General features: G+C 41.0%; 1 protein-coding gene across 5 annotated transcripts in view; it reads left to right on the forward strand.

Annotated features, from left to right (window-relative positions):
* Positions 1-8,801: 8,801 nt before the first annotated feature.
* Positions 8,802-14,933, forward strand: part of SESTD1 (SEC14 and spectrin domain containing 1) — a 57,952-nt gene continuing 51,820 nt past the window's right edge. The window contains exons 1-3 of one of the 5 annotated variants that reach the window (XM_034065385.1): positions 8,802-9,124; positions 12,290-12,350; positions 13,022-13,124. The gene's annotated coding sequence lies outside the window, so the exon portion shown is untranslated. Of the gene's footprint in view, positions 9,125-9,816; positions 10,117-12,289; positions 12,351-13,021; positions 13,125-14,933 lie in introns of those variants that run through there. The other 4 variants (XM_034065382.1, XM_031052202.2, XM_034065383.1 and 1 more) reach the window with 4 other exon arrangements.

Below are 14,933 nucleotides of genomic sequence, written 5' to 3' on the forward strand. Positions count from 1 at the left end.
CTGGCTGATCTCAAAACATTTTGCCACATGCTGCCAGAGGCTGACATATATTCAAAAACTGGAATTTTGGAGGCACCCTAAACTTTGCTGATTGCACTCAAATGGAAGCCACTTGAACAGCACAGCAGCAGCTTAGAAAACTTTGGCTAGTTCAATTTGTTGGACACCAGCAAACTGTTTGAAGAGGACTGGTGAATTCAAGAACTGATAGAGGGAAAGACCCTAAGGACTGACAGAGCACTCAGAGGGGAAGACGTGTTACTTAACAGGAGGAATTTACTTTTTAACTCCACTTTTTAAGTTCCATAGAAGTGCTGGCTGAAACAACTTTGCAGGGAGGGAGAGAAGGAAGCTGGTTTTGATCTTAGTCAGTTCTCCAGCCTGGCTCTCTGTATAGCTGCACAAATTAAAATTCACAATGAAAACGCAGTGGTGAGAGGGGCTGGTGCAAATGAAGTTGGGGCTTATCAAACCTGACCTGAAATGACCAGCAACGGAGGCAAGCCTGCTTGTAAGTGGGAGGATGGAAAGACACGTGCCATCTACCAGCTGACAGAGGCATAGATAGACAAGCAGTGTGGGCACAGGGAGAGAATTTTGAGCTGAACCCAAAACAAGTTTAGAGCAGGGGAGGAAAACAGAACAGAGAAATGCATAACAGAGTTTCTACTTTTAGTTGAAGGCAAAGCTGAAAAGGCTGTTTACTTCCTTTATGGCACTACACTGAAGTGATAAACTCTAGGCAATAAGAAGGCCAGCAAGTCTGGAGTTCAGAAGAGGACTTCACTTGAGCTTTTGAGGATGTTGAGGAAACTATAGGGGAAGAGTTGGCACAAGCACTAGTGACAATAACCAACAGGCATATGGACATGTTTCTGTGAAGGGGTAATAGATAGCCTACATGGTACAGAAGCTATTGAAAACAGATGGGGTCTGTTTATCCTAAGGAAGGTTTAAAAGCATGCTGTTTCTGACTACACAGACTTAGTATGCTCATGAATTTTAAGCAGAAAAGTTCATCAGAACAATTTACTGCAACATCAAGGTATGGAAAAGTGACAGGTTTTTAGCCAGTCCTGTGAATTCCAGCTTTCTATATGGCTATTTTATACCCTGTTTTATTCCAGATCCTTATCATACAGGCATTCATAACTACAAGACAGCAAATTACAAACAAAATATTTGCTTTTAGGATAAAAAGGCAAACAGTGGTCTGGCTCCAGTTGTTCATTATAATAGAAAACACACGTTATATAGAAAACACATATGTTTTACTTATGGATAAAGTATGAAAGATAGCCACAGTCAGTTATGAAAAAGCATTTAGGAGAATAATAAATGAAACTAGATTATTTCACAAAATCATGTGAAACTAGAAGGTTTCTTGCAAAATGCTTAAGCAAAACTATCTCACAGCTCTGCCTTTATTGTGTTGTTTCAAATATGTTGACATTCCAAATATACTTCTGATTCAATCAAACCAAACATTTAAAAAATCCTGAAATGCAAGCCTGTGTAAAAAAAAAGCCATAAAAGTCAGTAATAGTTTCAAACACTTAGCAAGCAATACATGCACTAAAAAAGCACAGAACTTGAAAAACCCTAGCTCCAGATGGCCATTTCATTTGGTACAAATTCTGCTTCCTTCCTCCTCCAGCTTGAAATGCAATTGTGAAAAGCCTGAAAAGGAATAGGTCTGCCATAGCTTTGCTGAAAGACTCAAGGATATGATGTTGCAAATAGCTGTTTCTTTTCTGTAGAGTCTGAGAACAAACATAACAGTTCAAATAGCGCACCGTAAAAGGATCTACAAACCACAGATTGACTGGCCAGATTTGATGGGTAGGTATAGACAGGCTGTCGTGATAGCTGGGAATCAGCTGCTTCATACCCTGCATTGGGCTGCAGGAAACAGTCCACACAACTCCTGCCTCTCTGAAGCTAAACCAGTTAAATATTAAGAAAGAGTTAAACTTAAGCCCTTAATGCTGGAAAGTGAAGTAGGTTTGAACACCCTTGTTACAATTACAAGAAAAATACTCTTGAAGCAATAAGGTACTCATCAATATTTGTTACTGTAAAAGAAATCAGCTTGCATACAATCAAAATAACTAATTTTTAATTTCTTACCTAATGTAAGTACAGAAATGCTTTCTCCCCCTGCCATGTCCTGAAAGAGGAGTTGCACACAGGCACTTGAGCTACCTCTGTCTGTGGTCCCTGAGATTCATTTCCTTTTGTCTGTGTGCATCTGATAATATTCCTTATAGTTTGTAGCATTGAAAGTTTAATTCCTAGTACATTGGGTTTTCAGCCTGCTTACTGGCTCATGGGAAGAATATGAGTTGTTTAAATGATCTTTACTTTAAAAAGGATCATTTACTGAAGTAAAATTTGCTGTGAGTCTGTAAGGGGAGGGTTTTTTATCTTTTATTTTTTATCATACAGAAACGTTAATTTTAATGTTTTGTAAAATTTCATCACATACAGTAACTCAGTGTGTGATAACATTCTCCAAAAATATTTATTCTTTATGAATGTTTTTCAGTATTACCTTATAAAGTAAAAACTTGCATGATTTTTTTCATCTCTGCCCTATTTTTCCTATCTCTCAGTATGAGCTGTTCTGAAATTATGTTCATGTACTAGAAGACAAAGTGCCAAGTGGCTAATTTAGTACTCAACAGTTACATCCAAATTTCAGTTGTTGTATAACACCAAATACTGTAAAGAAGAAAACCTTAAGAAATCCTTTCCTCAGTCTAGAAAATTAACAGCACTTTGGATTAGACAGTATTATTCATATTCCATTTAAATAGTACCTTATTCTCCAGGTGGCTTGAATGACTAATTTGTAATGTGTGATAATGTGTGTTACCTCCATGAATAAGATCAATATTGCAGCCTAATTGCCCACGACTTCTGAGGTCTGTGTTCAGGAAAGTGATATAGGAAGAGGTTTACAAACTACTTGTGAACTGTGCAAAACAAGAATAAAACAGAACCAATAAGTGGGATTTTAAAACACCTCTGTGTATTAGAAGACTGTCACATGATTAGGCTCCTAGGGCTTTTGGATGTGTTTGAAAATCCTGGCCATTCTGAGTAAGATTTCAGAAATATTTTCAGTTACGGATAAACACAGTTCATTATATTTGAGACTACTCTTACAAAATGCACTAAAGGTTGTACATAATGATTGTAATAAAGCAAGGAAAAATTACCTTCACACATTCAAAAATGTTTTACTTTATACTTACAGAATTTTTTTCTTTGGTAAAATCATTGGGTTTTTAGCCATAACATTCTTTCTCCAAGAGGATTTCTGACATGCAGGGTGAACACTGCATGCAGTGAACACTGAATATACTGAGAACCTGAACTCTGAGCAACACTGGATCTATACAAAACCCCACTCTTCTACACCAAATGTTACGATTTAAAGCTCATAAATGCTTAAGAAACATAATAAATTATAAAGTTTGAAGTAGCTTTAAGGACATCTATAGACTAGCAGACACAGTGACGAATTTTACCCAGCTCAGCCACTTACTCCTAAAAATGGCTTTTCTCTGAGAGTGAAGAGCTCTGCCTTATTGCCTCTAAAAATAGCTCATATTTCTTACTCTCTTTCAATTAACTGTTGCTAACAATGATTGTGTTTAGTGTTAGCATATACCCTTGAAGCCAGCTGCTCTTTGTAAAGTTAGAAATCCAAGTCCTATCAAGAGGAACCTATATAGAGAATGTATGTAAAATCCATAACTGACCAGTTTTTGTTAACATGGAAATATATTCTATTTAGACAAACAGAAAAAAAAATTATTGGGAAAATCCTTGCAATTTATTCTCTTTTCAAATGATCCCCCTTCTGATCCCTAGAAGAAAACTACAGAAGTTTTTTTCTCAAGAAAACACTTGTTCTTCTCTGACCTCCTGGTCAGAGCTCCTCTAGAATCCAGAATAACCCATTACGGGGAATGCATACAAAAAGTATAAAGCCATCTTTATCTTCCCCTTTTCTAACACCACAAGAAATAACAGCTACAGTACAGGACACCCATTTCTTGATCTCTGATGTACACTACTGTCTAGCTTGTTTTATGCTGTTAAGATTTTGCTAATAGCTAGTTCTAGAGCTGGAAACAAAATGCAATTCTAATGGAAGCAAAAATGGTGGTGGTATCGAACGTAGTTTTTTCTACAGGCTAATGCCAATAAACCCCATAGCCAAAGAGCAAGCAAGCTGCAGGGCAACAGTAAACAATCAAATCTCACTAGGGAGATCTCTCTTCTTTTTTTTTATTATTTATTTTGGTGCAAGCAGAAGGAAGTAGCACAGAGCAGCAAATATGGCTCCAGCAGACTATTAGGTGCTTTGTACAGGAGACATTCAAAATGTCACTGAAAATCAGCACTCTCTCTGTTACTTCTATAGTTAGCATTTCAGAGACACGTTCTTTCAGAGCTGTTATGCCTCATGTGGTAACTAATATGATAAGTACCATTGTTCCTTACTTCAGCAAGCACCACAGTAGTATTCCTTGATCAGATTGAGCCATCAGGCGACAAAGTGCTGCAGACATCCCACCAAACCTGCTCAGTGCTATGGCACAAGCACCTAACTTAACAGGTAAGTTGGTTCGCAGCTCCTTCCCCTGCAACCACAAATGTGACCTGAGATATGCCCATCTCCATTCTGCTGCTGTGTACCTTCTGACTGAAGCTACAGAGATGGGATCAAGATTCATACCATTGTTACTGGACATGACACTCAGGCCAGACCCCATGGACCGATTTCCTGTGTAGAAAGGGAGGCATTCCCACTGTGTCATGGAGGTTACGGATCTATTGCCAGCCAGAAACCATTTCTTCTTAAAATGAAATAAATTTGTAAGGAAATCATGTTTGTGTTTAAGAAACCTGGGCAGCAAGATACTGATCACAGATAGCTTTGTTTCCATTAAAAATTTCTCAGGTAGCTACTCAGGCAATGCAGCTCTTAGGCTTCTACATATTTTGTTTTTCACCCTTATTTCCTCAGTAGAAAGGACAGGTTGTGAAGATTATATTTTATAGAAAATAAAATGTAATTAAACAAAGTAATAAAAGTCACTGCAGAGTTTGCTGCAGGACATACAATCCAGCAGCCTCTAGTTCCTGGAAGGATATGAGGAGTATGTTGTATTTTTTCCACCTGAGCACTAAGAAGCATAAGCAGATCCCCAACCCCAATTTCTCCAGAATCTTGCAAAGATCAGACTGCTGTCACTCATTACAGACATGTCACTCATGCAAAGGCCTTTATAAAACAAAGACTTCCTCTTTTTTTTTTGTTTTTTGTAAGTTAACTGAAGAGCATCAAAATTACTGCCAACATGAGATAACTAGTTAAAAGATTCTTCTACACTCTTGGGTAAGTATGAATGTAATAAAACGCAAATCCTTCAAAACCAGTTAGATGCTGCCTACAGAGTGCTAGGCTTGTGGCTTGTGCTAATCAGTAAGTGCAGTCAGGTATGTTTGGGCTGTTTGTTACTCCAGTTTTAGATATTATTAAGAGCACAGTTTAAGGCTTTGTTGCTAGTTGTTTCAGAAGAAATAATCACATAGTTCAGGATTAAAAACTAGCATTTGTGCTTGAAAGGATATTTCAAATTTTTATGCTAATAGCATAAAATATGTGGTTACCTTTAGAAGCCTATGAATGGGAATTCACATACTGAGAACCGTAGCAGAGCTTTTGTTTGTTTCCATGATATTTTGAATGTGCACTGAATGTTTACATTTTTCTGTCAATTTCACTTCCCAAATGTCCTGATACTGTTTATCAACATAGTAGGGACTTTTCCCACTATTTTGCCAACATGAATCTGGCTGTATGACAAATATGTAAGTCTTTAAAGTAGTAGATGTCTCCGCTGCTTACCCATGAATATGATGATACCATCTTGTTATGATCATAAAGTTCCATATACAAAACATTCTACAGTTTTTATTTACAATTCATCACTGCTAGCCTACATTAATCCCACTGCATATAGTTATTTGCTTATTTACTGTATATACCATTTATGAATTGCAGTGGCCTGCAAGTTACATCTCTAGCCATTTACTCTGGATAGTGCTAGCTTACACTAATTTAACAACTCGCATTTTTTGCTGCTGGCAAAAACAATTGTCTGCTTGTTGCTCAGAGGTGTGGAATCAAATAACATGCAAGGTAGCAGAGTAAATCACTCCAGCTGGAGAGTTTCCAGCCTGCCCAGTGCAATGCTGTGCCTAGCAGTGCCTACCTGTGTACTAGTGGCAAGTGGAGCAAAAACGAAGGTGCATAGCAGGTCCATGGGGTGCTGCAAAGGATAGCCACTGTCACACCTGGTGGCATCTGGGATCAGCATCATGTTGATATGCTGGTGTCCACTAGAAGTGTGTGGGGGTTTGTTTTGTTTTTCTTTCATGGCTGATTTTTCTGGAATTGCAGCAACTGAAGCTGGAAGCAGTAACTACTGTGAGAGCAGTGCTCTGCCTGTAAACAAAGGCTCTGTTGTGTTGACACACAGCACAGTGCCCGAAGCTCAGGATGTTTTCAGCCTATTTACTTTTATTCATATTTGAGAAAATCTGGTATGACTGCTAGAGAATAGTAGCATACATTAAGGCCTGTTTTGATCAAATGGATCGTTGATACAAAAACGTACTGTGATTTCTTCCTGCTGGCAGTTTGCATAGCAAAGGCAATTATCTACAACTCTGAACTGCCGGTCTGACCTTAAACAAAATTAATCATCACAGATTCTGTCCTGGCAAATCACTTGACAGAGTATACATGAAAGAGGAAAGTCAGAAAACCTGTTGTAAGATCTGGATACTCAAAGTAGCACAGCTCCAGCCAGGGTACAAATGAGAGTGACTTTTGGGTTGTTGTCTTGGAGTATTGAAAGACACTGCAAGAGTTCTGCCTCTTCTCTCTGAAGGAGGTAAGCCTGGTTCAGTCACTTTGGAGAGATTCCATTCATGACCTGGAAAATGGAGAAGTTGGGTCATGTCATTTGGACTTCCCTCCCACTCCTCTCCAGTAACTATGAGAAATTAATTAGTCCATGCATACTGAAATGTTTGAGATCCACAAGCAAAAAAAAAAAAAATCTCAAAAAGTACATAGTCTTGTCATAAATAGTTGTACTTTCATTTATTGTATAAACTATGTGACAGGAATGGTACACAGAATATAATGCTTCCACTATGGAGGCTTTTGGAAGCGTGAAATAACAAAAGAAAAACTCAGTGTGGCAGTCAGCTGTAGTTTTGCCTTTGTTGATGTTTGTTTTGTCCTTTTAAAGATATATATGCCAGTGACTTCCACTGAGCTTTCTCTTGTGCTGGACATTGGTGCTGGGTATCAGGTCACTTATCTGAAATACTATTTGTCTACAGTCAGAGATTACAAAGATATAGCCTGTGTGATCCTAAGTAAATGTTGTTGAACATCGACAGCTTCCTACTGTCTTACGTTCTGCCCACATGTATATAATATATAAGAAGACTGACCTAAAAGTTGTATCTGGCACATTCTGAAACCATTACTGCACACATTTAAAATATTGTTAGAATTTTCCTCTTTAAATAAAGTACAAAATAAATGTTATGGTTCTCTACAGTAATTACTCTTGATGGGAAGCTAATGAAGATCACTTATCTCTGTTTATCTCTGCAGGTTGTTAGGGAAGTTTATTTTACTCTTTCTTTTTTTCCTGCTGTTTTAAATATTCTTCTAGCAAGACCAGACAGAAAAGGTATGTTCTCGAGGATGACAGGCCTTGGCCAATAGGCCTTCTCTGAAAATTTTAATGACAATTCTTTCTTCGGCTCTTGAACATCCAGTGGGTTGTGCTGCTAAGAGGGGGACAGCTTTCTGAGTCAAGCAGAGGCCAGAGACCAGGTGAGAACCACTGGCATGTTCCCATAGTGACACGGAGGGTGTTTGCTACAGCAGATGTTGACAGGCAGCCATAAGAAAAGACGGAAAACAGTGGTTTTGCAAACTGTGTTTTGAGGGGAGAAACCAAGCAGTTGCAGCCTATGTTTCATGTCTGGAGCTAGTTTTCATGTTTGGAATGAGATATAGTAAATGATACTCAGTTGCTCTGCAAATAATAAGAGCAAAATTATTGTTAAGATAGAGTTTGCAGAATCTTTTTTTCCTTTTTCCTTTTTTTTTTTTTAAGAGAGCCATTATGTAGCCTAAAAATGACTTGTTCAGCAGATTTAAGTCTAACAGTACCATAACCCAGGGCAGTTAGGCTGAACACAATACAAGTGTCCTAGCTGGTTTTCTCAAAGCATTTCTTTCCACGTTTTCTTGTGTTATTTTAGCCTTGGAGCGATAGGGTTTCAGTATGTTTGCCCAGGAATCTGGACAGAGGATAGCCTGTTAGCTGCAATACGGGTGAAACAAAATAGGTGTTGCAGTTACTGAAACACGGATGGCAAAGGGCCGCAGGTGGAAGCCGACATCTGCCTGAGGCTCTGTCAATGGCCAGTTTGCACCTGAGATCGATCTGATTTGCATTCAACACACGCTCAGGCACATGTATCTCCAAACTATAAAGCACCACTGCTGGTCACACTCCGGCCTGTCCCACGCCGGGTATTTACAACGGCCGCTCCGTGCTAACAGTGCGGCGGGAGGAGACCTGGCCGGGGCCTGCAGCGCTCGGCACCCTCTAGCGGGGCAGCGGCAGCCCATTGTCTCCCGCTGGGGTGGGGCTTCCCGCTGCCGCCTCTCTGCCGGGCCGGGTCCCGCGCAGCTGCCGCGGCGGCTCCGCGGGAGGGGCGGGCGGTACCGCAGCTCAGCGCCCCGCAGGCAGCGAAGATCAGGCGAGTGCAGCGGAGTGGAGGCGGATCTGGCAGCGCCCGGCGCTCGCTGTCTCCTTGCTGACGGGGGAGGGATTGGAGCCACCCGCGTCCCCAAGGGCTGCCGCCGGGTCAGCGAGGCGGTACGAAGCGGCTGAGGGCAGCCGCCGCAGCCTGGCTAGAGCGGGCTGGTCCAGGCTCCGCCCCGCATCCGCCTGCCCTGCTGCTGCCGTCCTCCCAGCCTGGGCACCTGGAGCGCTGCAACCGGGTGAGTAGCCGCGTCCGGAGGGGTTCTTCCTTTGCCTTGGCCCCGCGGAAGGGCGGCCCCAGGCGCAGCGCAGGCCCCGCGGCCTGTCTGGGCTTTGTTCCCCGGGTGGCGGCGTTGGAGCCGCGGAGCGTCCCGCTTCTTCGGGCGGCGGCGGCTGGCTCCTGGCCCTCTCGGGGGGCGGCGGTCTCCCGGCCTTGCGGCAGGGCAGCCTTCTCGTGCACGGCCTTCGTGGCCGGCGCCGCATCCCCGGGGCGGTACCTGGAGGCTGACTGCGGGCTCCCGTTCCCTCCTCCGCCTTCCCCTGTTTGACCCTTTCTAGGTCCTTCTGGCTGTTCCCGGGTGACGGTCACAGCAAGTTGGTACAGCCCCGGGTAACCCGTGCAGCATGTTTGGGTATTGTTCGTGCTGCCGCGACATACGTGGCCGCAGTGGCGAGGGGGGGGGGCTCCTGAGTGGCGGTCGTCGCCGGGGCTTGCCTTTGTGTGGGTGCGGGAGGGCGGTGGCCCCCTCCCGCCGGGTCCCGTCGCGGGTGTCTCGGCAGGCTTGGGGAGGGAGGAGAGTGCTTCGGGCGAGGGAGAGCTCTCTGGAGGGAGCCGGACGCGGGAGCCGCTTCCTCGGCCCGCCCGGCTTCTGCCGGGGACTTCCCCGGTGTGTCGCCAGTGGTCAGTGGGGCTGCAGGCCGGTGGGAACGAGTCATGGTCGTGTCACTGCCTCGGCTCAGGGCGCTCTGGTTTTCGGGAAGCGCTGCCTGGTCGGGAAGCTGATTCATTGCTGAAGCAGTGGGTGCTCAGAGTCGTGGTTGCCATTTCTTTGAGCTTTTGACAGGTCCATTGTCGACCAATTTTGCCTTTCTCCCCATAGCTGTAGTATCCCTTGCTAGCCCTTAACAGAACTGTTTTAGCCATGCAGTTGTGGGAGGGAGATGTTGTAACGCACCTTCTTTGTCAAAGAATTTGAACAAGCGTATGGAAGCAAGAGTGGAGTCAATAGAGGTGAATATGGTGGGGTTGTTTTTTGTTTGTTTGTTTTAGCTTTAGTAATTTTTTTTAACGGGCAAATTGGTAAAGCCTACGTGAATGGCTATTAGTAGATGCTTTTGTCAGTTATTTCGTCTTTTTTCTTCCAAAGGAAATACTGGTCCTCTGCATTTTTAGTATTGCAGTGTCTGCATTGGCCTAACGACTGGATGTTGACTTTGCTCAAATTAAAATTCACTGTAATGAGGAAGTTATTGTGGGCTCCCCCCCTTCCCTTCTGTGACATTGTCTGATAGGATTCAGTGTGTAGTAAATAATAAGTACTGTTACTGCATTACAGGAACAGTGATGGCAATGAACTTTGTGCTGATAAGTGTTTTTTTTTTTCCTGAATGCAAGGGTTTTATAGTCCTAGTCCCATTGTCTGGACCAGAAACTTGAGGAGGAAAGGGGGAAGGTGGATCACAGGATAAAGCTGAAGCTTGGTTAGAGGCCTAGTGCTCGCTGGTCATGTGCGGTTTGTGCTTTGCTCCATCAGGGAAAATCCAAACATCCCCCCCCAAAAAAAAACTCAACAAAACAACCAACCAAAAAAAACCAAAAAACAAACACCAAACAAAAAAAAAACCAACAACCAAACACCTAGGAGCAAGTAAAATGTTTCTTTTAGAGCTGGATTTCAGGATATTGCACAATTCTCTACATCATAGATTGCTGCTTGAACAGTTATGTGAAATGACCCCTGTTAAATATTTTTCTTAAATTAGTATGCTAATGGGTGATGTTTTATTTGCAGTTTACATGATCTGTAACATCAGTTTCCCTAGAAGTAAAAGTTAAGAGAATGTGTCTTTACATTTCTTACAAGAAGCAGTCCCATGATATCTCTTGGAGTTGTAGGCTATAATTCTAAATTTGCTGTGGAATCATATTTCTCAGTAAAGTGTATGTAACCATGGGAAATGTACATAGCTCTGTTATTTTCCAGCAGCAGAATAAAGGAGTCAGGTGAAGACTGGCTCAATTTCAGTTGGCCACTCCATAGGGGCAGTAGTAGGGAGGAGTACTGGAAGTACTTCTGGAAGAGACTAGGTATGTTTGTTGCTGGTGAACTTCAATACAATGCTACGTAACTGTCAAGTCCTTAGGACTAGGGTAGTAAGAAGAACACCTTTATTCCTAAGTGACAGTGGGTGGTTGCAGAAATACAGAACACCTTCAGTAGGTAGCTTCTGATAAGGTAAGCAAAGCCTACCTTAGGGTTTTGTAGGGGTAGAGAAATGATGTTGCAGGATTTTCCTCTGCATCTCTGTTCAAGCTTTCTTGAGTGCTTGCTATTAGTATTCTTGTTTCTGATCTGTAGGTGTGTACTCTTGCCTTTTCTCCATCTTTCTGAGGCTTCTAGTTTATTTGCCTGACTAGAAAACTTCAGTAATACAAGGGTTTTGTTTTCATTTTTTAGTTTAAAACTTGTGAGAGAGATTACTGTAATGACTGCTACATCTGAGTAACTATAAAACCTATGACATGTTCAGTATCTTGGCTTTGCCTGTAACACTGTATATACTAATTTTTGGTTTGGATTTTGGTTTGGAGGTTTTGGATTTTGTTGGTGAGTGGAATTTGATCAGGTACAAGGTTTCATTCAAGTCTTAAAGCATTTGCTGAGTTTTTATTTTTGATGTTTGTGTCAATTCTGCATCTTCTAATACAAATAGGGACTATATAAGTCTTTTTAATTCACAGTGTAATTTTCCTTTTTTAGTTCTATGGCAGGGATTAGCATGTAGGAATACTTTCTTCCTCCTCTTCACAAAAAACACTAACACTGTTCCAGTTTCGATTTTTGCCTAAAAATCTGTGGAGATTACCTCTGACTGAAAGCATACTACAAGGATTCTGGTTCTTGTTACTTTCCTGCTGCTTCCGGTGCTGCCTCAGGAGCATTGCCTGCTAATTATAAACAATGTTGATGTCTACCATATGTTTTGGTAGAAAATACGGGATTCCTGCTGTCTCAACTTGAATGCTTAGCTTACGAGTATTTGTGAATATATATTGGAAATGTTGACTTCGCTGTAATGCAGCTTTGTAATAAACCCTTGATTTCAACCTCCAAAGGAAATAAAGTTTTTGATTACTAACATCTAAAAATATGGCCAAATGCTGTTTTCATTTAAATTTGCAGAACCTGGGAACCAGAGCTCAGACTTATATATCCCTAACAGTGTTGCATTCCAGTACCAATGGTAAGTAAGATCAATCTCTATCAAACATAAGATCTTTACAAATTTCATGCAATGTATTTGGTTCTTCTGAAGCTTTGATGCTGATAAATACACTGCATAGACCAATACCTTCTCAAATGGTTTTGCACAAATTTATTTAGGCTGTAACTCGTGCCTTTTTAAATTTACCTACTTTATTCCGGTTTTTGTCTTGTGGCTTAAAAAAAAAATAAATTCAAAGGTGCTATAATGTAGCCAAGGCTTCTGATACTAAAGTTATATTACATAGTGTAGCTTAGCTATTACGAAATAGTGCAGCTTGTGTTTGTGTCTTGCACAGAGTAGTGTTTGCAAATGTATTAGAGGGTGTTTTTAAGCATAAGACTGGAGATAAGTGAATTCTGGTTTAAAGAGGGAGCTGTGGTTGCGAGTGAGATTAAGGAAGGAAGTTTTAAAAGCACTGAGGTAGAGTATTGCTGGTCTGATGGGGTTGATAAGCTTGTGCACAGGAGGGAAATGAGACACTTGAATACCTTGAGTGAGCAATAGAAAAATGCACTGGCAGGGCTTTTTACTTTTTAGACTACATGAGTGAGGGATTTTTGAAGTGAGGATATCCTTACAGCAGGCTCTGTACTTTACAAGGAAGCAAGTGGAAAAATCAATATGGAGTGTTGTTTTCCTGTTTCTAGGTGAGAAGATGAGCTGCTGCATTTTGGACAAGCTGAAGTTTGGAACGCTGGGACATAAAGAACCCATTAAGAAGGAAATTACAATAGTTAAGAGGAGATGAAGGTATGATTTAGGGCTTTGCAGAATCAGTGGTTCAAGAGAGATAGATGTAGTAGGCACATGAGAATTCAGAGCCAAGCTAAACTGTAGTATTAGCAGAATTGAATTTGAGATGTGTTTTTAGATATCATGAGGAATGAATGTTGACACTACACCAAATAAAGCCAAAAAGAAGTGCTTTTTGAAGAATAAGATAAATAGGGTTGATGTTAACTTCATGTTTTGGTCACTAAATGATATGTATGGCTGAACTTGCGGAAAGGGTCAGGGTGGGCGCATGATATGTGAATGGAAGGTGCTGTGGCTTATCTGCATTTCAGTGTTGGTAAAAGCAATGGTTTCTTTCTAATCAGTGTATCCTCAATGCAGGTTGTCTGTTTTCTCTCTGCTAGAGTAGTGTTTGCTAATTCTTTCATGTTACATTCTAATTTGGTCTTAGAAAATAGTAGCAGTGGAAAATGTACAAGTGTTACAGCTATGCAAGGTGTTCCAGGTAGCAGTTTACAGTGCTTGATTTCTATATTCTCTGAAGCATGTGACCATTTGAGATAGTGGAATGATACATCTTTTACCTCAAGGGGGTGGGAGAGATGCTGTGGTTACTGCAGGTGCTTGCTGTGGCCAGTTTAATTTGTGATTTGCAGCTGAAAGGTTCAGAATCTTCAGTGTGAGTACAAAACTTGAAGACGTGCAAATTAAGGAAATACTTCTCTTTCACTCAGTAATTAAAGGGCAGCATAGATTTTTTTTTTTGTATAGTAATGAATGCATATCTGAAATATTTTGAAATGTAAAAATGTGAATGAACAAGCTATCCGTGTCCTAGATCTGGTATATTTCAGTCTCTTCTATTTCCATGTTTGGTTAAGATTAGCAAAGTTCTCAAATTACTTATTTATTCCTTATGAAGAAATTTTTATTACTGTCTGCATTGTATCTACTTTGTGTGTTGTGTGGGCCATGAGAGGGTAGACACTACTATTTTTTTTTTTTAAATATCAAGGAGACTTTTTGGCATGTTTCAAGGTCTACATAAAACCTTATTTTTGAGCTGGGAACTGTAGTCAGGTATCAAACCTGAAGTAAAACTGTCTCTTTCCTAGCCTCTCATTAATTTTCTTCTTGTTTTGGGCCAGTTTTTTTCTAGCTAAAAAGGATGACTGCTTTTGTGTTTGTTGTACTTAATGTCTACACACCCCACTCTGCTTTTCATCTCAAACAGTCCCTTGCCCTTTCATACTCCCTGCCACTCGAGGGCTTTTGGTTTAGAAGAGCATTTCTTTTTGCTTCCATTTAGTTGTAGTTTCACTATACTGAGCTAAGAAGTGATTCCTGAGGGGCTGAGCCACATGCACTTTTAAACAATGCCAAGTATGTGTATTGTTATGAAGTTGTAGATTGTTTTCTTTTATAACTGTTATAAAAGGAACAAGAAGTTCTAAGCTTGCACCCCAGAGGACAGTTATTTTTCATTTGCTCTGTGCTGCCAACAGTTGCACTCATCAGTGCAGCTGTTTGTTTATGGCCTGAATTGTCCACTCTTTCCTCCCACTGCCATAGTTTTATGAAGTACTGAAGGCCTAGAGCTCTCTGTGATATTCCATCACAAACTGGTTTTGGACAGTTCCTGAAGAACCAGTGATAAGGTACTTGTTTCCCCTAGCTCATTCTTGCAAGCTTTTATGATGTGTTTGGGTTTTTGGTTTTTTTTTTTTTTTTTTTTTTTTTTTTTTTAGTAGAAAGAGCTAGTGTATGTAATTTTATTTTACTATTCATTATTTTTCAACTCCCCCACCCCCCCATGATGCAGAA

Source organism: Melopsittacus undulatus, chromosome 8, assembly GCF_012275295.1.
Source record: "Melopsittacus undulatus isolate bMelUnd1 chromosome 8, bMelUnd1.mat.Z, whole genome shotgun sequence".
NCBI lineage: Eukaryota > Metazoa > Chordata > Aves > Psittaciformes > Psittaculidae > Melopsittacus > Melopsittacus undulatus.